General features: G+C 39.6%; 1 long non-coding RNA gene across 2 annotated transcripts in view; it reads left to right on the forward strand.

The window, feature by feature from the left end:
* LOC123790415 (uncharacterized) overlaps nt 1–24,716 on the forward strand; it is a 44,086-nt gene that overhangs the window by 7,123 nt on the left and 12,247 nt on the right. The window contains exon 3 of one of the 2 annotated variants that reach the window (XR_006779079.2): nt 20,722–21,518. The exons of the other annotated variant lie outside the window; for it this stretch is intronic. This is a non-coding gene — a long non-coding RNA (uncharacterized LOC123790415). Of the gene's footprint in view, nt 1–20,721; nt 21,519–24,716 lie in introns of those variants that run through there. 2 annotated transcript variants of the gene reach the window in all.

Raw genomic sequence — 24,716 nt, forward strand, 5'->3', positions numbered from 1 at the left:
CCACAGGAACACTTGAATTCCAAGCTGTGGTTCAGTCCTGCTTCGCTTCTTTGGCTTCTCCCTAATATATATAATCTCTGTCTTGCTGCTGTTGTGAGGTTCCCCGGCTTTAGGCTCATATTCTCCTGCTGGACAAAGCCACACCCTGCTGAAGCTTTGTATTTCAAGGCAGCTGCCTTCTTCAGTCACCAAGAGCTCTACTTCAGCTTCTGGCAGAAACCCTGCCAGTTGCAGACCTAACTGACCCTTTGGGCTGTGACTTCATGCTTTATGTTCCGCCAGATATAACTGAGAAGAAACTTCAATCAAATGCCAATACTTGCTGCTTTCTAGAACTGTGACTCTCATTCGTATTAGTGTGTATTTGTCAATTTATATTCATGATCATAAAGCCAATCTCTTTCTGTATCTCCTTTCCTTTCCATATATTACCTCTGTTCTTTTGATCTTGTTGACTCAAATCGGCAAAGACAAATCAGCTTGGTCTCTTTACAGTGGAACACATTCTGTCTTATGAAGTTACTACAGCTATTTCGGTACTTAGTGATGGAGTGGCCCTTGTTTTTGCAAGCTGCCTTATCAACTTTGTTCTGATCTTGGAATATTAAAGAGAATTGATGTGTTCAGTGTTTGGGCTACAGTCCGGGGCTGCAGTCCTCAGTTTCCTCCTGCATGCCTTTAAACCTGACATTAATATCTTACCGGAAATCTATCGATGATGTTGAGTAGGCTACCGAGTCATGATCAAGGTTGCAGAAAAGAGAATAGAAGCTGTCTTTAGAATAATATCCAGATAACAGACAACCCAATTGTATGTGATTGTTATGGTAACTTCATAATAATAACAATAATAATAATAATAATTGTTGTTGTTAGTACTGAACTCAATAGACGAAAACATTGTTCACAGCAATAGAAATAATTATCTGGCAGATATTAAGATGATTGGTCAGTAGAGGGAAAGAAGTATGATTTTTATCCTGCGCATGTTAAATGATTTTTTAAAAAAGATTGTAATTCTAAGTGACTTTAAAATACAGTAATTGGACCATATATTCCTCATGGGATATATCGTAAGGAAAAAAATTACAAAAAAAAAAAGAGATATGGTTTTGTTTTGTGTTATTTTGATTTTTGAGTAATCATGTTGCTGGTAGCAGTGTTGATGTTGTTTTTCTGAGACGGTTATATACGTGCCGTGGGATAAGGCAAAATGAGTAATTGTGACGTATTTTAATCCTCCCATCCCTGGTGTTGATACAGATGGAAAAAAAAAAAAAAGACCACTAAACAGTCTTGTATCCTGAATTTGAATTGGAAATTCAAATATACTTGACCAAGGCCATGCACACACAAAAATCATCATGAACTCACGTGTATTTTCTATAGATGCTTTTTAGCTCAGTGCACTGCGTAGACTCTGAAACAAGCCCAGCTCAGTTGTAATGAACACCTTGGGCCCCCATGCTTTACAAATAGCGGAACCTTTGGAAGAAAGACAAGCAGAAAACGGCGTGCTATTAGTTTCCAACTGATGCTATGACAAATTACCAGAAATTTAGAGGCTTCAGAAAACACACATTTTCACGTTACAGGTCTGGAGGTTGGAACTCCAAAATGGTTCTCACGGAACTAAAATCTCAGTGTTGGCAGGGCTGTGTTTCTTCTGAAGGCTTTCAAGGAGAATTCCTTTCTTTGTGTTTCCCAGATTCTAGAGGCTTCCTGCATTCTTTGGTTAGGCCCCTTTTCATTTTTAAGGCCAGCATCACCACACTGAATTCTGCTTCTCCCCTCACACTCCTCTGCTTCTCGCTCTCCTGTCTTCCTCTTTCACTCAGAAGAACTCCTGTGATTGCATTGAGTCTGCCGGGGATAATCCAGGATAATCTCCCTGTCTCAAAATTCTTAACTTAATCTTAAAGCAAAGCCCCTTTTGTCATATGAGATCATATAGTCACAGGTTCTGGGGATTAATGTATGGATATCTTCAGGGGACATTATTCTGCCTTCCACTGGGACCAAGTGAAGTAGAAGGGCTTGAGCATTTCTTATGTTTTTAAATTTTTTTTAAATTTGAGGATAGGTGACACACAATGTTCCATTAGTTCACTGTGTTGTAATTCAGCTCCTCTGTACGTTATGCTGTGCTCATCACAGGTGTAATATCTGGCAGCATATAGTACTATTACAATATCATTGTAATATTATTATTGTAATATTATTGGCTATGCACCCTCTGCTGTTCCTTTTATTCCTGTGACTTATTCATTCCACAACCAGAAGCTTCTATACATCCCACTCCCTCTCACCCATTTGCCCAACGCTCTTCTCTGACATCCATCAGTTTGTTCTCTCTATATTAGGCCTGATTCTGCTTTTTGTTTGCTTATTCATTTGTTTCATTGAGTTTGAGTATTTGTGGGTTTTTTTAAGATTTTATTTATTTATTTGACAGAAAGAAGAAGAGAGAGAACACAGGCAGGGGGAGGGGCAGAGGGAGAGGGAGAAGCAGGCTCCCCGCTAAGCAGAGAGCCCGATGTAGGACTTGAACCCAGGACCGTGGGATCATGACCTGAGCTGAAGACAGATGCTTAAGCAACTGAGCCACCCAGACACCGCAAGTATTTGTTTTTAAAAGGTAGATCCTAACGCCAGTTGCTGGAGGTAAGCACCCAATACTTATGAACATCACTCTTAGAATAATTTTGTCACTATCGCTTGCAAGCCTTATGTCATAGTAACTAGGATAGAGTGAAATTAACAACTACTGAGTGCCTAAAGAAAGTCAGGTACTTGCTAGAACACAGCTCTTTTAATTATCATAGATAGGTATCATTTTGTTCTTTTCATAGATGAGAAAAGTTAAGACTTGGAGAGAGTTTAAGAAGAGTGTTCAGGTGACTCTGCTAGTAAATGGCAGAGCTAGGATTTGAATACAGGGAGGTCTGACTCCAGAGTCCATGTATTTATGCTGCGGCTCCTGATGTGATAGGAGAGGTAAATAAGGAGACCCGGTGCATGCCATCCAGACTTAGGAATTACTTATGAAAACACTACTCCTCCAGATCGAAACTGGCAAAGGAATGAAGAAGGAGGGAAGGAAGAAGATAGGAAAGGAAAGAGGGATCCTAAATTAGTAATTTATACCAAGCTGATTTAGAGCAACTCTAAGTGTGTATCGGGGAGAGGGTCGGAGAAGGACAGGCAGAGGGAAAAGTAAGACCTTTTTCTATGCAAAGCTTAGAGAATTGTCGCATGTAGCACACTTCCAGGAAACAGCACCAGTCAGAGAACTTGCTGTGGTTTGTAGTCACAGTGCTTAATCAACTCTTCTTCCAAATGTCAAGTCCCAAAGAATGATAGGTTCCTCAAACCAAAGAATCAATATTACTTGTGTACAATTGGCTTCATGGTATAGTACATTGCTCTTTTCAGCCACGTATGTATACAATAGTTATGAATTAATTTTTGTCAACATTCTCCAACTTTCAACTGCTTAAAATTCTATATACCAGGTACTCTTTTCAACTAGTTTATCCTCAAGGACTCCATAGGAAGTTACAGTATTTGAAATTAGTGTTTGTTCGAACATGCCCTGGTTAGACTTGGCTTTGTAAGAGGATGTCAGTGTATTAAAGGGCCTGCCATTAATTAGCAAGAGAGGTTATTTGTTTGGGAGTATAACTTTAAACTGCCTCGTTACATGATACTTACTGAAAATGAATCCAAAAAATATTTTTGGAGGATTTTCTAAAATATATTCAGTCCAATTACTAGAGATACTCTCTAATGTATCATTGTATTTAGGCAGATATATATATATATATATATATATAGGCAGATTATATATATATATATATATATTTTTTTTTTTTTGGTGGTTCCTCCGCTGCCCCCCAAAACACACATTCATAGACTTGCTTTACCAAACCCTTCCTTTCTGTGCCGATGTGGCTTACATCGAGGGACCTTATAAGGAACAGCCCTATGAAACTCATTATAGGAATTACTATAAGAATATGTTTAGGGATGACATTTGCTATATCATATCATGTCTTCCCCATGAGGACCCAAGGAACAAATTTCTTAGTTACAAACTCAGGTGGAGCCATGCTTCTTTTCAACAGCTAGTTTGGTTTCATCTTCGGATGTCATAAATCATTTAATTGACATGTCTACTTCTGATGCTAATTTCTAGGAAGCCTAGAACCAGCTTTGTAACCTGTTTCTAAATAGTTCATGTACCTTATGACATGCATGTGGGTTAACCAACTCTGGAATAATCTTGTTTTATAAATTCTTACTCCTCCCCGCCCCTTACTTTTATCTTGTTATACTGTAAGTATTTGCATGAACTGCAGAGTAATAATGAAGCAGAGTGTTGAATACACATGAACAAATGTTCTATTTGTTGATGTGGCACATTCCATGAAAATGATCAGTTTTTATCCTTTTCCAAATGTGGAGAGTGTATCTGGGCTAGTCTGACCTAGATATGCCACTCCTAAATTTCACACTAGGAGTTCCAGAGAGTACCTCAAGGAGACACACATTCACATCTTTTGAAGCAGCCGAAACCGAGGTACAGGGAAACCTGTACGACTGTCAAGACAAATGTGCTCTTAAATTATTTTTCACAGATAAAACAGTATTTTCAAATCTAGTCCCAGACAAAGAAGCAAGGGCAGGCAGGTAGGCATTTGCATAAGAAGATGCTCTTCACATGGGCATTCTTTATATATTGCCTCAAAATGTGTAATAGCTGGAACTTATTTATTTGGCGGTGGCTAATGATTCTCCCAACAACTATCACTAGAACCATCACTAGTGATTGAAAAACAGGTAGCGTTAAGTGCAAAATAACTCTCAACTCATTACACATTGAATAACTATAATACAAATACTAATAATAGCACAGATAGCACTGAACATTTATTGAGTGCCTACCATAGGCCAAGTACTTACTTAATTTTCAGAACCCCAGTAAGTATGGACTTCTGTTAAGTCCATTTTGCAAGCGAGGTATGTAAAGGCAAGCCACTGGAGAATACTAGAAAAGGCCTGACAGAAACCAATTTCCATTTGAAGAAGATCCCTCCCGTGGGTCTGATGGGACAAGACTGTACAGTCAGCCATTTAGGAGATGATTCTAACAATGTATGCACGGTGTGCTGGCCAGGACCAGAGAGGTAATAATGGGGGGACAGAGAGGTATTGGATTCAGAATATAATTAACGTGTGTGTGTGTGTGTGTGTGTGTGTGTGTGTGTGTGTGTTACGGCACACCATTTTTCTTTCTCAAAGCCAATAGCCTTTCATTAGGCTAACTGAAGGTTATCTCATGTCAAGTGTTCAGAATCCGAAGTGCCCCTGTCATGCCAGTCCATGCTGAGGGTGAAGCCAGGGCCTTCTGTTCCTGATGATTTCATGCCACCCTTGTGGGCTGCCTTCCAACGAAGGGTTGTGATTTTGTCGTGGGGAGAATGAGGGACAACTGCCTCCATCCTTACTCTGTTCCTTTTTGGCAGATGCCACGTCAGTTCTCCACTGAATAAACCATCATAACCACTGTGTTGAGGAACACAGGGGAGCAAATGTTAGCGAGACCAAAACTCAGAAACAGCCTAAGATCCAAAACCTCTTGGTGATTTCTTGACTTTTCCTTTCTCCCTGCCTCCCACCACCCCTCCCCCCGAATACAGTTTTCCCACTTAACGTAAACCATGCAGCAGGGACTCTAACAGCCTGGAAAGTCTGAGGTGAAAACGTGAGAAACAGCTTTAATCTTTGTCACATCTCAGCCGAAGGAACGTGACTCAAATGAGTTTCTCGTGGGTGACCAAATCTATGCTGTTGAAAGACAAGATGTGTCTCCGAATGATCTAGCAGGGTGTCGTAGACACTCCAGCTCTGCCAAAGTTCTAATTCTTACCCTCTTCTTGCTTCAAACGTATTTCCTCCCTTTATGATCTCTCCATTGTGGTCTCACTAATATGAGTTTCCCATATATCTCTCTACTGTCTGCAAGGAGATTATATGTTTTATGGATTCTCTAATGTGGTGTGAGACTGCCACTGTGTCATTGGGCAAGCCCTAACACGATTCAGGAGGGGGTGGGCAGTCACAAAGGGTGTCACTCAAAGTTTGTAGCTGTCCACATTCTAAACATATGTGTGTGTGATATAATATGCCTTTACAATGTATACATATAATACGTGTTATATGGCATATATATGTGTATAATATATAAATGTGTTTATGTATATTACATATAATGGAAAGATAGGTAGGTGTTTTGTTGTGGAGTATGGTTGTTTTCATATTACCCGTCAACCCATACATACTTTTGGTGACATTAACTCCATATGTGAGCAAACAAATTGAACCACATTAACCTCCAAAAACCTCCTGGACGCATGTCCTTTTCAGAGTAAAGTTTTGTTGCTCTCTGGTGAAGTAAATGGTTTTTTCTACCTTTAATTCCTTCCCTTTTTACAAACTATAGACTCCCAGATCATTTTAAACAGATCTCAGATTGGATTATGAGGACTGGCTTCATAAAATCATTGGAAGTAAAGTGCAGGAAGTGAAGGGTACCTCTGTTTTTGGAAGGGAGGTCAGATCTGAGTGTCATGAAATAAATTCCACTTTAATCCCACTTCTAGAACCTGAGCTAATCTCAAGGTCACTCTTTGTTTCAAATCACCTTCATCTTGGGCCTCTCTACGTTAGAACAAAGTCCCTATGATCATTTCTCCCAAACCTTTTTAGTTACCTTTCCTGTTCCCCACACCAACCCACTTCAATACACACACAAGCCACCCCATTAACCAGAATGATGTGAGCTTCTCAGGTGACCCTTGACCAAAGTTAGTTCTCTAAATATCTTCGAGGTTAGGAGTAAGAACAGCTTCCTGCAATTACCAATCTCTAGACATCACCTTCCCTATCTTACCTGCCAGATCTTACAATACTTTAATTTTTTTTTAATGCCTTCAGTAAATCACCTGTGTTTCAAGGCAGCTTTGCCTTTGACACAATTCCTAGCCTTCTTTTGATATTATAGTTTCTCCTGAGCTATTCACCACCTAAGTATCTGGTCCTATTTTATTGTTCTCTGGTTGCTTGGGACTGCTTTACCCATTACTCGAGCAGCAGTTCACGCTCTACACCCTTCTCCAACCCAGATTTCCCAATGCAAACCAAATTAGCTTGTATGCCCAACTCAGTGTACTTTTACTTCTGAAACATGACATAGTAGAAGTTTCCTGAAGTTAGCAACGGAAGACCTAAGTTTACGCATTCCATCATTGGTGTGTAACCTTGGACAAGACACTAAATTCATTTGAGCCTCAGTTACCACACCTGTAAAATGAGACTGGTACTAAAACCTACTTTCCAGGACTTTTGTAAAGATCAAACAGCACCAGCCACGTTGAGAGGTCTGTAAACTACACACAACTATACATAGGCAATCCTCATTATCACACAGACTTTCTGGGTACATTTCTCTATCTCACAGTGGCCTAATGATGATTGTAGCAGACTAGTTAAGAAGTTAATTTAAAAGAGGTAGGACCTTCCTCAGTTCCTCCTCTCAAATCACAAATGTAAGAGACCACTTACTCCACCAATGTGAGTTAAATCCAGTGGTATGGCGGTCAGTGTTTAACTACTGGCTCTCTGAAGAGGAGAAGGGAGCTGTGATTTGCAGAATTGGTTCATTTCCATGGTGTAAATATTCCCACCATGGCCAATGTCAAGCTACCAATGTGGTATCAACCATCTTACAAAATTCCTTGTTGTTGGGCAATTGGCTGTCTAGCACAACACTGTTTCAATCTGCCTGGTTACCATACTAAGAATACCTCTTGGTAACAACAGAGGTCCTACCAAAAAAAAAAATTCTGAATATTGATGCTCGCCAAGAGTAGCTTTTTTCCTTTATTCTTTATCACTTAGAAATCACAAAATACACTTCTCTATAATAATATCCTGTTTGATAGCGAAACTCTTGCAAATAAAGACCTCCTTTATTTTCCTCATTAGCAAAATTGTTCTTTGATGCTCAGGATACCATTTCATTTTAATTTAATTAACTCTCAAGGGTTTAAAGACCATGGAGTACGTTTTGAAAAATTAACAGATAACACAATGACTGTGAAAAAGTTGAAATCATAATCACACTTACCATACCTATAAAATTAGTACCAACTACAAAATATTTCCTAATGATATGTATTTTTTAAATATTAACTATGGTCTCTGCATTTTAGATACTGGATATTGAAGTATCCCTTTGCGTTTGCTTTGTCTTTCACGGGCTGACGGTTCTCTGATGGTTGATGTTATAACAAGATGATCACCATGGAGAGATTGCATTGGCAATATGCCCACCACTCCAAATGCACACATGCTTCTGAGAATTGATGTGGTTTCCACTGACTCTTGGAGGTGGGAGTGCCAGGGGAATTCTGGCTGACTCAGACCATTTCCAAATTGAAGGGCTGTTAGGCATGTAATTTCTGGTCTGCTTGCATGTTTGAATTAACTTCACTGCATTCTCATACATTAATTTATTATTGATGTTATTGTCTTGGGATCCTTACTGCCATTTTAGACCTACCCCTTGATTAGACTTAAACCCTTAAAGAACTTTCTATAGACAATGGATGAACTAGGGAAGATTACAACCTCAGAACTAAGTTCAAATGGAAATCATATTGCCACATTGCAATGAAAACCGTATTGATACACTGAGCCTTTTGGCATACCATCAGACATAGGTTTATCTATTTATGGTCTGAGCTGTTCTACATATTCATCTTATACAGAAAAAAGAATGTGAACACAAATTGATATTTTCATTTATTTCCTTTTGGCTCTCTTCCAGTCTACACCAAGGGGGACAACAGAGATTAAGGTATCTTATAAATCATCATACCAAAAAAAATTCATGTTTGAAGGTTGCTTATAGGAAGCCTTTTGAAACTGTGCTGAAAGGAGCATTGGACAGGTGATATTTAACGTATCTTGGAATGATTTATATTTTACCTTCCTCACAATGACCTTAATTATTGTAAAAAGGATACAGTTGGCAGTGTAGAAAACTTAACGTCCCAGTATATTGTACCACGATTTGGTTCAGCACAAACATGGAAAATAGATGTGGATGGCCAAGGTCTTCTTATAATTTATGTTTTTATTAAAAATTATATTTTCTTGGGACACCTGGGTGGTTCAGTTGGTTAAGCACAATCCCATGGCTCCATCCCAGGACCCTGGGATCATGACCTGAGCCGAAGGCAGATGCTTAACCGACTGAGCCATGTAAGCATCCCTGGATGGATCATTTGTATAAAATTATCTCAGATTATTTTATTCTGTACACATTTTTCAGTGTCTGAAATTAGAGCAATAAGGTGTATACACTTGTAACCAACTTCCTTTTAATTGTCCTAAATTTACAAACTCTAAGCTTCAGTATATAAAGCTGACTTTTGGTCCTTCTAATTGAAATTTCTATTGAAATAATTATAGATTCACATGCATTTATAAGATATAATACAGAGAGATCCCTTGCACACAGTTTACCCCAATGATAACATTTTGCTAAATTACAGGATAGTATCACAACCAGAATATTGGCATTAATACAACCCACCAATTTTATTCAGATTTCCCCAGTTTTATTTGTACTCAGTTGGGTGCATATGTGAATTTCTATACAATATTGTCACTTGTGTAGGTTCATATATCCACCACACTTGTGATAACTACACTACAAGGATCCCTCCTTTCTTTTTATTTTATTTTTTTCAAAGATTTACTTATTTCTTTTTTTGAGAGAGAGAGAGAACAGGGGAAGGGGTAGAGGGGGAGGGAGAGAGAATTCCCAAGCTGACTCCCTGCTGAATGCAATGCCTGATGGGAGTGGGAGGGGGCACTCAATTCCAGGACCCTGACATCATGACTTAAGCCAAAATCAAGTGTCAGAACAATTTGAGGAGAATTGACATCTTTACTCAATTGAGACTTCCATTCTATGAATATGATATGTCTCTCCAGTTGGTTGTGTCTTCTTTGATTTTTTTTGTGTGCATTTTAGAATTTTTAGCATTTTAGAATTTTCAGCATACAGATTCTGTACATGACTTCTTATGTGCATATCTAAGAATTCCCTTTTCTTTGGAGCAATTATTAATGGTAATTGCATTAATAATTGTGTTTTCTGCATATTCATTGTTAGTATATAGAATGTGTTTGATTTTTGTGTGTTGGTCTTATACTCTTAGATCTTGCTGAACTCCCTTAATTGTTTGTGGGGGTTTATTTTGTAGATTTCTTGGGATTTTCTGTGTAGGACAATCATGTCACCTGCCAATAGAGATCATTTTATTTCTTCCTTTCCAAAATGTATGCCTTTTATTTCTTTTTCTTGCCTTATCACAGTGGTTAGAACTTCCAGTGCTATATTAAGATGGTGAGAGTGGATGTCCTTACCTGGACATTCGTCTTCCACCATTAAGGTATGATATTAATTACAGGTTTTCTATAGATACTCTTTATCAGGTTGTGTTAATTACCTGCTCTTCCTAATTTGCTGGAGGTTTTGATCATACACAGGTACTAGATTTTGCAGACAATTGCTTTTTCTGCATCAACTGCTATGATGTTATGATTTTTCTTCTTTAGCCTATTGATATGGTAGATTACATGGATTGATTTTTGGAATATTTTACCAGCCCTGTAAAACTGGAATAAATGCCTCTTGATCGTGGTATATAATTTTTAAACACATTGTTAGAATTGGTTTGCTAATATTTGTATTGAAGATTTTTGCATCATAGGAAATATTAGTCTGTACATTTGCTGCGTCCTTGGTTTTTAGTGCTGACTTTGGTTTTGGTATCAGGGCAATACTAGCCTCATAAAATAAGTTGGGAAGCATCATCTCCTCTTTTATTATCTGGAAGAGATTGTGTAAAATTGGCATTAATTCATCTTTAAAAGGGTACCCATACTGGTCACTCCCCACCTGACGTCCTCCTGCGGCCCTGGGTGTTTCTGAATGAGGGAGGAGAGTTACAGGCCTGTGGGGACAAGGCGGTCCACTAGATCAGGCTACTGGGTCACTCCTGCTAGCTTTGCCTATCTATCTCAGTATCTGTCAATGGAAAAGAATTGAAAAGGAGAGTCTCAGACCCAGCAGAGAAAAACAGTATCCCCTCTGGTTTCTTATTTCCGGCAATGTTCCCAATCCATCCCCCTTTACTGGTGGTATCAGGTTCATTTGATGTTGTTAGAGGGACTCCAGTGTAATCTAGGGAAAGGAATGAGCCCACTCGAGGGGCCTTCAATTGCTAGGTTGAAAGTTAAGAAACCCTGGGTCTGGGTGGCTTTCCTCTGTTGGGTAGAAGTACATGAGACTCCTTGAGATTATTGTTGTTCCTACAGTCCTGGGGTCCCAAACCACCTTTCTTCTTAACACATTTTACATTTCTCCTTTGTCTTTTTCACCATTTCCAAGGTTTATAGTTATACTTAGCAGGAAGGAGCAGGGAAAAAGAGGTCTACACCATCTTGACTTGTTTGGAAATGACCTTCACTTTTAATCATAGATACACAAGGACTGACTCAGTTCCAAAAGGTCTTGAATTACTTGAATTCTGCATAAGCGGACAAGGATTTACTATGAAGACAAGGAAGACGAGGAGACAGAACCATTCATCATTGGAATTGACCTCCAGCTGATACAGCGCAAATGAACAAAGAGGAAAAAACAAACCAACAACATGAAACAGGGAACAAAGGTCTTTTCTTTGTAATAGCTGCTGGCCAGCTTGTCTTTTCTTGGTATTTACCTCTCTGCTTCATGTTTTCAACGTAAAGCAAAGTTGTTTATGTCTGATGTTGTATGATGTGGACTGTGAAAAATTTGTGAAACTTGCAGGGCAGAAATAGTGTTCAATCAAACCGGAGATCCCAAAAGTTTAGCTCAGACTCTTGGGCAAGCACAGAGCATTTTAACATCCATCAGCCATAAATTAAATAAGATATGAGGATGGTGATCAGCAGGAACATGTATTTATTCCTTCTGTTATTACCTTATCTTCCTTCTTTTCTTTTTCAATTATCATTTGTTGAAAAACCATCTTGCTTCCTTAAGAAGCGTTACATGGATATTATTTCCAACCTGGTAGAGAAGCTATTTTAATTCCACACACTCATTATTGATTAACTTCTGCCTGTGAAAGTGAAACCACATACTATTTATTGAAACTCCTTTTTGAGTAGGCCAACACTGGAGATCCTGAAAGAGTGTCACACATCCTTTTGCTCAAGTGGCTTGCATTGAAATAACAGAAAGTTAGTTTAGGTACAGCTTGTGTCCTGTGTTTGTTGATTTTGAAACCAGCCTAATTACCACGTTGGTGATATTTTCTAAATTCTTTATTGATGCATTCTAACTTAAAGATTTATTTATTTATTTGAGAGAAAGAGCAGTCATGTGGGGGGCACGGGGCAGAGGGAGAGGGGGAGACGATCTCAAGCAGACTCCCTACTAAGCACGGAGCCTGATTCAGGGCTTGATCTCACGACCCTGGGATCATGACCTGAGATGTAACCATCTGAGCCATCCAGGCGTCCTGCAGTCTAACTTTTAAGGACGATCCACCTACTTTAGGGTTGGTGCCCCAAGCGCAAAGAATGACATAGCAGAAGAAAATGACTATGATCAACTTTGCAAAGTTACACGATGCACATAGTTGTTATAATACCCAATTCAGTGTAATGCTAGTGTAGGAAGTACTTTAGATAGAATCATAACAATATACTAGGTAGTATTCCCCAAACTATCAAGGAAAAAATCTAACTCACTACAAAAGCCAACTGAATTTTAAGTAATATTTACTGATGAGTATTACTACTCTTAAGAAAATGCTTATAATAGCAACTGTATTTGGGCTCTAAAAATAGTACTCTTCCATTCCAAAAACACTAGCAGCAGCAGAGTTGCAACTGGAAATCTTGAAAAGAATGCTTCTGTGTTACGGAATATCTACAGATTCTTTAGAACTGTGTTAAATTTACTTAAATAGAATATGTTTGAAGTTGTGCTGTACTTACTTCAGAATTCATCTTAATCACAGAAGAGAAGAATGTTTATATTTTTAAATGATACCAAGAGAAATCCTCACAGTTATAGGAATCGTGAATAATTGAAAAGCACAGTTAAAACCTATCTAACATTGATTCTTTGCTATTTGTAAGTTTCTTTCTTTTTTCTTTCTTTTTTCTTTTTTTACGATTTGTATATTAGAGAGAGGTGGGGAGAGGGGCAGAGGGAGAGGAAGAGAATCTCAAGCAGACTTCTCACTGAGCATGGAGCCTGATACAGAGCTTGATCTCACGACCCTGAGATCATGACCTGAGCCAAAACCAAGAGCCTGATGTTAAACTGACTGAGGCACCGAGGTGCCCCAGTTTGTAAGTTTCTAAAGTAATTATTATACTGCTTTATTTATTATAGTACACATTACTATATTCAGGTAACTTAGCATTATAGTCAAATTTCTATATTCATGAGTAAACTTTTTAAATTCTGGGTAACCTAACTTATTATTCCAGAAGAAAGAACCCAGTCTGTTTGCTTACATTTTTTTAGTGATAGCCAAGGACTTACTGAAAGACTAACATATACCAGTTAGTAGTTTGTGAACTCATTGAGAGCAGGGATCCAGTCTTACTTATATGCATAGACCTAAAACTTGTTTCCATGTCTTAAATATAACAGCATAATGGGTATTCACCATGTATTTGCTAAATTAATTTTTGTAAAGGAACTATCATTTCTTGAAGTAATATTTATATACCCAGCATTGCACTAGACCATAATCTTCACAAAACCCACAAGAAATTCATGTGTTGGTCAGCAATCTTTTGGTGGCAAGTAACAGAACATAAACCAAGCCCAGCTTAGGTAACAAAAAGAATTTACCAGCTTATATAACTAAAGAGTCCGGAGGTAGGTGAGGTTTTAAATATAGTTTCAAGACTGCTCTGGCTGAATTTCTCTATAGTTCTCTTAGTTCTGCTTTGTGTGTCAAATTCAATTTTGGCTGACTTCCTTCTGGTAGTATAATGGCTACAGTCATCCCAAGACTCACGTCAACACATGGCACCGTGTATCAGGATAGAGAGTATCTCTTTGAGCAGAAGGGTTAGCACATATCCCAGAACCCCCCCCCCCCGCCCCCGCCAAATGTCTCTCCATACAACTTTAGCCTACATCAGATGAAATGATTGGCTTGCTCCCATTAAAGTCAACTCTTAGTGTTAAGATTGGGTTTAATCCTTGCCAAACTTCCACTAGCTGGGAAATACAGGATTTTCCTGAGACAGCAGACAACAGAACTGAATGTTGGATAGGTAATCAACCCATGACCACTAGACTTCTTGTTAGCCCCAGTTAGTCTCAGAGAGTTTAAGCCTTGTGTGAGGGGGAGAGTGGTTTAGAATTGGATTCTAATTCTGAAGCTTCTGTTCTTCTCACTTCAAATTTCATCAAGTATTTGGAGAAGCTACCAGACAGCATAAAACATTGTCCTTGTCCTAACTTTGGAAAACTAAAACTAAAATAGTTCTTTTTCTAAAAAGGGTTTATTTATTTGAGAGAGAGAGAGAGTGGGGGAAGGGCAGAGGGAGACAGAGAATCTCAAGCAGGCTCCCCACTGAGCGTGGAGCTTGACGCGGGCCTCAATCTCATGACCCTGAGATCATGAGAGCCAAAATCAAGAGTCAGCCACTTACCTGACCGAGCCACTTACCTGACCGAGCTACCCAGGCACCCCTAAAACTAAAACAGTTCTAAAATCCTAAAAAGAAATATGATTTAAATTGAATGTCTTTTCCACCCCGTCCCCTAATTCCCACCATTCTACTTCCACCTTCCCCAGTACATTGGAATCTTTCCTGTCTTTCCAACCCCAGCCAAGTGCTCTCATACTTTCAAGGCAGTGGTCCATGCTCCAAAATGATGTCCCTCTCTCAATTTTCATTAACCATCTATGTCTTTAGGTGTTAGAGGAAACAATTCAACATTAATAATAACAATGCATTACCACTTTCAGGGGATATTTGCAACATCTATCATGATACTTGGTGGATACAGCCCCTCACACTCCTTGCCCCCAAGAATCTCTCCAGGAGCAATTTCAAGGGGAAGAGATGCCAAAACGTGGGTGAGAATTTCGTTGCAGACAAACCTTCCCAGAATCCCTGGGCTTAAACTCTGGAAGTGATTGTTTCCCTTACCTCCATGAATGAGTTTCCTGGCATGCCAAATTGTCTCTTCTCCAGAAGTATAGCCTTTTCCCCATTAATCTTGTGTTCTTCCCAAAGTACTCCCACTGGAACCTCTTCTTGTCCCACTCCCATACATTTTCAAGCACTTCTGTATATTTAAAAATTGTTATTTGATTGATGTTTTTGTGTGTGTGATGGCGGTTTCATTTTCGATGGTTCTTTTCTCTACCGCACTTACCTTAATAATAATTATCCTCACTTAGAAAAGACTTCCAGATTCAAATTGCCTTCGAATATGATTTTATCCTCCCCACCCCTCCAAAACAAATAGGTTTCACTTTCTTAAGGCATTTAAACACACAGGAACCGATATGAGAAGACTGACTGAAAGCACAGTATGCCTAAAAAGCCTGGAAATTCAGCTTTTTAAGAATGATACATTTTGGAATTTAGCTATTAAAATGTCATCTAGTTATCTCTTAGTCACATAAAGCCAACCACAGTTGAATTCTGAATTCAGGAACCTGGAATGGAGTTGATTGGTACAATTTTGTTTAGGTCCCAGTGGCTTTGGGGGAAAAGGGAAGTGACAGTATCTCAAACCAGCAACGTGTGTCTGGCCAGATCTGGTTTGGGCTGGTGAGAGCTGGACCAACAATTCTTTAGGACTCTTTTAAGCAAGCCAGAATTAGAGTATGGGTTTTAGGTTACTGACCCTGGCTTTAATGCATATGGGATGACAAGAAGTCTATATTTAATTGTTTCACCCTCATAAGCTTTACGAATGTTTTCCCTTGCCCTGCAATCACAAGCATGTTTGTCGCTTGGCTGCCTGCATATAGGACATCCCTTCCCGCCCACTACCCACGCATAGAAATACTGCTCTTTCAATATTCTGAGCTGTTCAGCCACTTCAGAATCAACCCACACACAGTAGCTGTTAAAGTACTTATTATGTCCTCCTTAGAATCTGATATGTTAAATTCTGTTTTTTTCCCTAATTGAACACAACATTCTACATATTTACAGACCTTTTGCCTAAATTGGATTTTTAAAGACCCTTAATGATCTTTGCAAGACAATGTCACAATTGTTAGAATTTTGAGTAATTCTGGTTGCTAGCAGAATGGGGTTTCTTTTAAGACAAAAACAAAACAAGTGGTATTATATAAGCCAGGGAATTTCAGCTTATGGGTGGCAATTCACTTGGACATAACCATTTAAACTGAAATTAACTAACTTCTGGCTGTGGTTCTGTCTGCCAACATTGGAGAGCATTCCCCACACTCATAATGTGACCGCACACCGGGGGTGGGGAACGTGGGGTGTAGGTGGTAGCCGTGGGGGGAGATTCGGTGTTCCCATTAAGAGCTCCTGCTCACTGCTACTGGCTGAATATAAAGTATTCTCCCTGCCCACTCAAAAACAGACAAGGCCAGCCTGAAACAGAGAATTGCAACTGGGTTGTAGTTAATGTTGGAATAACAAGGCAGAAGTTTGGAATACAGGCTAAGAGTTTTAAAATTGATACAAAAAAGGTAATTTGACACCCTTGTTTGTTTGCGTGACTGGTGTGAAATTTGATTATTGATTCTTTTTAGTATCAAGGCAGCAATCCTAGAGCTGGTTTTTTTGCACATGTAATACTTAATTGCTCTTTTTAGATCGAAGTGATGTTGAGAAAGCCTGGGTGGCTGAACCCTGACTCTCCATCTTTCATGAAACAAACATGTATTGAGCACCTTCTAAGAGTCAGTCACAGTGCTGTGTTCAGGGAGATAACAACATTAGAAAAGCAAGAAAGATCCCTATATTTGAGGAGATCTGTCTAGTGTGAAGGAAGACAATTCAGCAAATAATAAACATCTACTGTAATAAATTTTACAACTGAGACGTGTGCTCCAGCGAAGACTGACCCACAGCAAAGATGATTCAGTAGGCTGGAGTGAACACTGGTGGCAAGATGGGAGGGGTGTTTAAAGGGGATCAGTGTTTCAGGGGTCAGGTTAAGGATGGATAATGTCCTGTTATGATACCTTGAATTCTGTATGTAATCTTGTAATATAGGGGTGAGGATAATGAATCCTCAAATAATGTGGCCCTCTGTGTATCTTTCTTTCCCATATCAAGACCCCTGGGTCCCCACGGGGCTCTGCTCTAAGGCCAATCTTGTATTCATTTGAAAAGGATTTAAAGATTTCCAATCCAGCTACCTGTGAACATCCTACTTCAGGGCAAAGTGGACTTAAACAGGTTGGTTATAGCAATGGGAAGCAAGTCTAAGAGGAGGGGCAGAGAGCTAGACCCTCATTGAGAGCACTCAGAGAAAAGAACATTTCTATCTGTGGAGTGCTAACTCTGCTGTCATCTAATTTAAACTTATAGGTTTAAGTGAAGCCTCAGGGAGGTGCAGTAACCTAAAATCACACTGGCAACGTTAGAGCTGAGGTTCTAACAGTTTCTGGGACCTCAAAGGTGCAGTGGGCCCATTCTAACCAGTCAGGCAGAGAGTTACTTGAAGAGAGAATGACATTTTTGTCATTTTATTCATTGTTTCCTCCGCTGTTCAGGGGTTTTTTATTTTGATGTCATCCCAATAGTTTATTTTTGCCTGAGGAGACATCTAGAAAGAAGTTGTGGAGGCCAATGTCAAAGAGGTTACTGCCTGTGTTCTTTTCCAGGATTTGTATGGTTTCAGGTCTCACGTTGAGCTCTTTAATCCATTTTGAATTTATTTTTGTGTATGGTGTAAGAAACTAGTCCATTTTCATTCTTTGGCATGTTGCTGTCCAGTTATCCCAACACCGTCTGTTGAAGAGACGTTCTTTTACCCATTGGATATTCTTTCTTGCTTTGATGAATGGACAAAGAAGATGTGGTATATATACAAACAACGGAATATTACTCAGCCATAAACATTAACGATATCTTGCCATTTACAATGACAGGGATGGAGCTAGAGAGTATTATGCTAAGTGAAATAAGTCAATCAGAGAAAGACAAATCCCATATGATTTCACTCGTATGTGGAATTTAAGGAACAAAGCAACTGAGCAAAGGGGGGAAAAGAGAGAGAGAAGCAAACCAAGAAAGACACTCTTAACTCTAGAGAACAAACTGATGGTTACCAGCGGGGAGGTGGGCAGGGGGATGGGGAAAATAGGTCATGGGTATTAAGGAGGGCATTTGGGGTTTTTGTTTTGTTTTGTTTTTTTATGTTAGTCACCATACAGTACATCACTAGTTTTTGATGTAGTGTTCCATGATTCCTTGTTTGCGTATAACACCCAATGCACCATGCAATACGTGTAAGGAGGGCATTTGTTGTGATGAGCCTTGTATGTTGTAGAGAAGTGTGGAATCAGTATATTGTACACCTGAACCTAATATTACACTGTATGTTTACTAACTGGAATTTAAATAAAAACTTTAAAAAATAAAAATAATAAATAAAACACTAATATCTAATGAGGAAAAAAAGCGAGAATAACATTGCATCCTGTTTCTTAAACTGAACGGCAGGTACATTGGAGGTCATTATTTGATATTTCTTAAAACTTAACATAAATTACCCTTAGGATTTTATAGCTAGTCAATATTTACTAAGATGAATTTAAAAGGTAGAATTAAATGGGAACAGTGGATAAGCCAGAACTGTATAAAGAGGTGTTTCTGTATTTAAAAAAAAAGAGAGAACATTTGGCAGATAGTCAGTTGGCATGAGCAGGATCCTGCCAGGAATATCAGAAGTGTTCTGATGGAAGCAGCACGAGAGGCATGGTGCTGGAAAATCTAGAAGCAATCAGACTGAGAGCTCCAGGGAATTTTCTGGTAGAGAACAGGGCAGCAGGCACCCCACCGGACGTGGAGAAAAACACGCAAGCCTATCGAAAAGCACATCTGGGTTTTATTTCTTCTCAGATCCAAGAAATAAGATAAGGTCACAGTCGTTAGAACTGGGATCTCAGAAACAAGATGGTGGACCTCAGGAGCAGGCAGAGCCTATGCTAGAACTCAGCCACACGGCATAGCTTAACCCAAGTAAGAACTCAATGCACAGTCCTCTCAGAGCTGAACTAGAATTTTAAAATCCTTTTTTTGGGGGGTGGGTAATCCTGTAGTGGAAAGGGTGGGGAAGAATTGAGGACTGTGTCAAGAGTCTAGGGCTATGAGGGTATGGGGACAGACAATGATTATGACACGTCCTAAAATGTGAGGGGGAGAATGATACTGCCCATAGGGGATCTGTTGGGTTTTTCCCTGCCCTTCTGGTAATAGTTTCCTATTTCCTTTTGAGACCCCTCCCCATGCCCCATGAATAAAGTCATAGCTGTATGTCCATCAAAGAGCCTTGCCCACTCTAGGTCCAGCTAGGCAAATGGTACTCTCTCGGTCTCTCTCTCTCTCAGCATTTGAATCTCAAAGGAAAGACAGATGGGACAACAAATAATTGATACTGTTTCAGTCCTGAGTCTGGACTTCAGTGAACACCCAGATCACCAACAGTGTTCTGATTCCAGTCCTTGCTGAGGTCTGTGTCTTCAGCACTTCCTGGGTTTTGGAAATATCTATGTCCCTCTAGTGAATTACTTCCATTTATATTAGCTAACGTCATTTCTGTTGCCTGCAACCGAAGTAGCATAAGTGATGGAGCACTGAAGATGACAGCAAGATTCCGGTTCTTTTCCGAATCAGCTTTCCCAAAGGTAGAGTCCAGATCAATGTCCCTGCAGTTTAAAGAGCCCCCAAAGCTGCCCTCTATCTGCAGAATGATATTTCTTTAGGAGCTTACCAAGGCCGGCGGACTCCCCATCTCACCTCCTCCCTCCCCCCTTTCTGACAGCTAAAGAATACATTCTCCTAAGTCCAAAAATGCTTAAGGCTTGACCTAGTTCTCTATGATTTCTTTAAAATTTAAAACATTTCTAAGTTCATAGGTTTGCTAAATATTTTTTTTTCACGCTCAAAGTTTGAAAGGAACGCCAGATCGAAAATAAATGCATTATCATACATTTTTTTCTAATATTGAAATGGAGTGAAAATTATTGTGAACAGGTAAAGATTTTTACCTTAAATTAGATCAGGCTAAACATGGCCATTTTATTATAAATGTGACCAGGAAAATGACACTTATGAAAAAAATGAAGAGGAAAATTATTCTTTTTACGTCCATAATGGAAGATTTTTTTTAAAGCACGCCATTTAAGAATTTACAGACTCATACAGACAAGATAATTTTCTTCCACGTCTTTGATTCAATCACAACATTTTTATTACAAAAACTCGGAAAGCCACAAATGGGGAAGATAAAACAATGAGCCTAGAACTACAAAGAGGAAACTGAAGTTATTCATAATCATTCTCAGAGGCAATCAATACGGTATTGATTTTCTATTCTTGCTACTCTTGCAGTCATGTCCTTGGCTTGAAACTCAACCTAAGTTAGGAAATATCAGCAAATCAAGCAACTCCAACCTAAGGAAATGGAAAGAGAAAACAAGACAGCAAAAGCCGGATCTACTTCAGAGATGAAAATAACAGTCTGCTATCAGTTAATTCTGCTGGTCAGGAAACGGTGCCAAGGTGACCCAGGCTAAGAGTAAGACTCGTGTGAACTTCCAGGTTTCACGCTGATCTACAGCGAAAGACTACACCAGTATCCTAATGGGAGCATGTTTAGTCCCAAGGGGAAGTGATTGAGAGTGCCCAGGTCTGGATGGATTCACATCACCACTCCTACAAAATCTACTCCAAGTTCATGCCCCACTGACCATGAGTCAATAGCATTATGAGGACAAGAGGAAAAGCAGAATCTCATTCAAATTTAAAAGGAATTGATCAAATTGGAAAAATTTTAAGCTATCATGCATTAAAGCACAAAGCATTTAAGAAGCCCTGGGGAAATTCATTCCAGAAGTGGAGCACAGTAATTTCTTACAAAATGGAACATGTTGAGGCCTACGTTGAGCAACTCACAGATAAAGATCAAAGCCCACATTTTCAACTGGGAAACCTGGATTCAAAATAAAGGAACACCAAATCATAGAGCTTTGCTTGGTTAAGTGTAAGTTCAGTAGTTTTCGAGCAATTCAATAAAAATGACTTTCCAAGGACACATCTATGTTTGTTTTCTTGATCTTATAATATTGTTTTTCATCATTGTTAATCAAATCCAAGAGCGCGTGCGCGCGCACACACATATACACGGAGCCAGCATGGCGGAAGATGAACTTTGTCTGCCTCTAAATCACCAAAGCAGTTGTGAGACATCTGCTTTTAAATACTTCTTTTCTTTAGTTTCTTTTATAAAACACAGTTTCTGGGAAACATTTACTGTGTATCAAGGCTTACATCCAAAAGAGGCCACAATTATTTGACATCAAAGGTACTAAGATGGACCATTTAAATAATCGTCAAAGAACTTTTCAAAACAGAAACATGAAAAGATCATTCAATTTTCTGGAGTGCAACATTTGGAACATGAGTCATGGTTCATTTTCCCAAAGCAAAGTTTCTTGTAACCACATAGGAAATGTATATCTTGTTGCAAATGGTAGGAAAGCCAACGTAGGAAAGGCTTGAGATCCAACTTGGCCTGGAAAGGGTGTAATCCATGTCAAAAAGGAAAAGGCCAACAGCACCACACCCAAACAGAAATCTGCCGTATCCATATGGGTGGTTCCCTCTATTCCAGCATGCTCACCCTCTTGTCAAGCACCTCTTTTCAGAACCTTCCAGACTGGTGACAGAATGATTTCCTGAACTACGCCTACATTGACTTCCTTCTGCCAAAGCGTGGAATAAGCCTGACAGTTCTTTTCCCTCCAGCCCGCCTCTCCTGCATGCATGAAAAACAAAAACAAAAAACACCCTAAGCTTTGTAGGCACATACATTTTAATGAATTACAATAACTCTCCTTTTCTAACATTGAGTGATAGCTAGTTATTCAGATATTTTTCCATGCTGGAGTTTTATAAATTCATGGAATTAATGGAGCTGGAAGTTACTTAATAATTCACCGAATCCAATTCTTCGTTTATTGATGAGGAAATTCTGCCCTGGAGCCAGAGGATTGGTTGTGATTCCCTTCTCCTCCAAAATGATTCATTCCTTTTTGCCACATTTGTGATTCCATTGGCATTGATCTTATTGTCTCATTGTACACGCTGGAATCAGTCTTTTTGTCTGGGTAGAGAATAAAACAAAAAAAACAAAAGCTTTAGCTCAAAACCGTACAATTGAGTCTGCAAATTCCACAGATGTATTGCTTGTCCAAAACACATTTGAATGACTAAGTAGTAGACCCTCATTAATGTACAAAGCAAATGCCTTGTGTCAATTTTTTTTAAATTAGGCTATGGTCCATTAGAACACATGATAATAATTAGATGTCAAATCTTCCAGGCACCCCAGAATATACCATCCTTTGAAGTTAAACAGTTACTTAATGGGAATCCAGGCACTCCAACACTCTTTGTTAGGCATCATTTGATACTAATACTCTAACTGAGAAGAAATTGGCAAGATGAGTGACTGCAGGGAAATTTCTTTTTTTTTCCCTAAAGATTTTATTTATTTATTCGACAGAGACAGTGACAGCCAGCGAGAGAGGGAACACAAGCAGGGGGAGTGGGAGAGGAAGAAGCAGGCTCATAGCAGAGGAGCCTGATGTGGGGCTCGATCCCACCATGCCGGGATCACGCCCACAGGGAAATTTCTATCCATAGATCCTGATGGGAATGTGGAGAGTCTGGGACTGGTTATCTGGTATGCTTGGACTTAAGAGGAAGCAAGTATTAAGGCATGCTGCTCTGGCAACCTTTTCATTCAGATTGAATCAAATTATCATCTGGAATGAAATACCCATTAAAGATAAGACTTTGGACAACCACACGGCTAATACCATAAGACAATATGCAGGGCATGAGTTGAGGGATTACATATCCAGTGTCTCCTAGATGTTTTATGCTTCTTACCCCAGCATAATTTTCTTTGGCATACCCATGTCACGCTCCAAAGTGTCCCAGTGTGGACCATGAATCTCAGGCTCAACCTAGGATAAGGAGATTGAGGGAAATTGGATGGAATAGTTTCAGTTGGTTCCAAAAAGCTCGAAGTTAGTGAAGGACAACAAATGCCTATAGCAGTGCTTACCAAAAATAAACAAACAAACAAACACACAAAACCTTTTATCTCTTTAAGTTTCTGGCCAAAATAAAGTATAGAATTTGATCCAGTGGATTACTGAGTAGTATCAGTGGAATCCACAGCTCTTCTCGGTCTCTCGTGTGAAAATTAGAGCAGTGATTGAGAAAGACTGGATCTATAAGCATAGGAATAAAGATATTTGGAAGGAATAGAATGTCTCAAAGGGTCGTCTCTTTCCTCTTTGGAGAAGTCTGCAGCTGCTTTGCTTGAAGCGCCTGTTAAGAGCCTTACCTGAGGAAGTTATCAAGCCAGGGAAATTTGAGTCTGTGTACCTGACCTCCACCGGCCCTGATAATCTCCAGGCCTATAATTAGAGTCTCTGGAGAAGAGCCCATGGAAGTTCTGTTTGATTTCTGTAACAACAGCAACACCCCTCTGGGCTTGGAGAGGCCTGTTTTCAGTTCCCACAACGATCACAGCTTTTCACCTTATTCTCAGACCAGAGTCTGTACACACGCATCCCTAGCACATTGGGAAGAGGCAGGATACGCTGAAGAAAGCATCCTGTAATATGCTAGCATGTTCTGTGATTTTCTTTCCAGCTTTCCACCAGGGAAAAGGTTCATTTACCAGATTGACAGTGCAGTGGGGAAAGGCAAATACCCAGACCTCCGAGGGATTGTTGGACGTTGGCTCTGAGCTTAACACTGATTTCCGGGAATGCCGAGAGACTGTCATCAGTGGGGTTCAGCGGTTAAAGTGGAGGCAGGAAGAGATCCCGTAGTGACTAGAGTCGTGAACCCAGTCCAGCTTATGGAGGCTCAGTGGGTTCCGGATCATATCTGATGATGACTTTCCTGGTTCCTGGGTGCATTACCAGTACAGATGACCTCAGCAAATACCAAATCCCCACACTGGATGCCTGACCCCCTGAAGCACAAGCTTGTGTCTGTCTTTCCAGCATAATTATTAACAGTCCTCCTCTTCATTCTCAAAAATGTACTGGTTTTAGGGGCACTTGGGTGGCTCAGTCGGTTAAGTGTCTGCCTTCGGCTAGGGTCATGATCCCAGGGTCCTGGAATAGAGCCCCGCATTGGGGCTCTATAGTCTGCTTCTCCCTCTCCCTCTGACTCTCACCCCTGCTCATGCTCTCTCTCTCTCTCCTGTCTCTCTCTGAAATTAATTAATTAATTAATTAAATATTTTTAAAAATGTATTGGTTTTAATGATATATTACATGGTTACCCTGCTATTATGG

This window comes from Ursus americanus, chromosome 5 (genome assembly GCF_024610735.1).
Source record: "Ursus americanus isolate L20-20 chromosome 5, mUrsAme1.1.p, whole genome shotgun sequence".
NCBI classification, from domain to species: Eukaryota; Metazoa; Chordata; class Mammalia; order Carnivora; family Ursidae; genus Ursus; species Ursus americanus.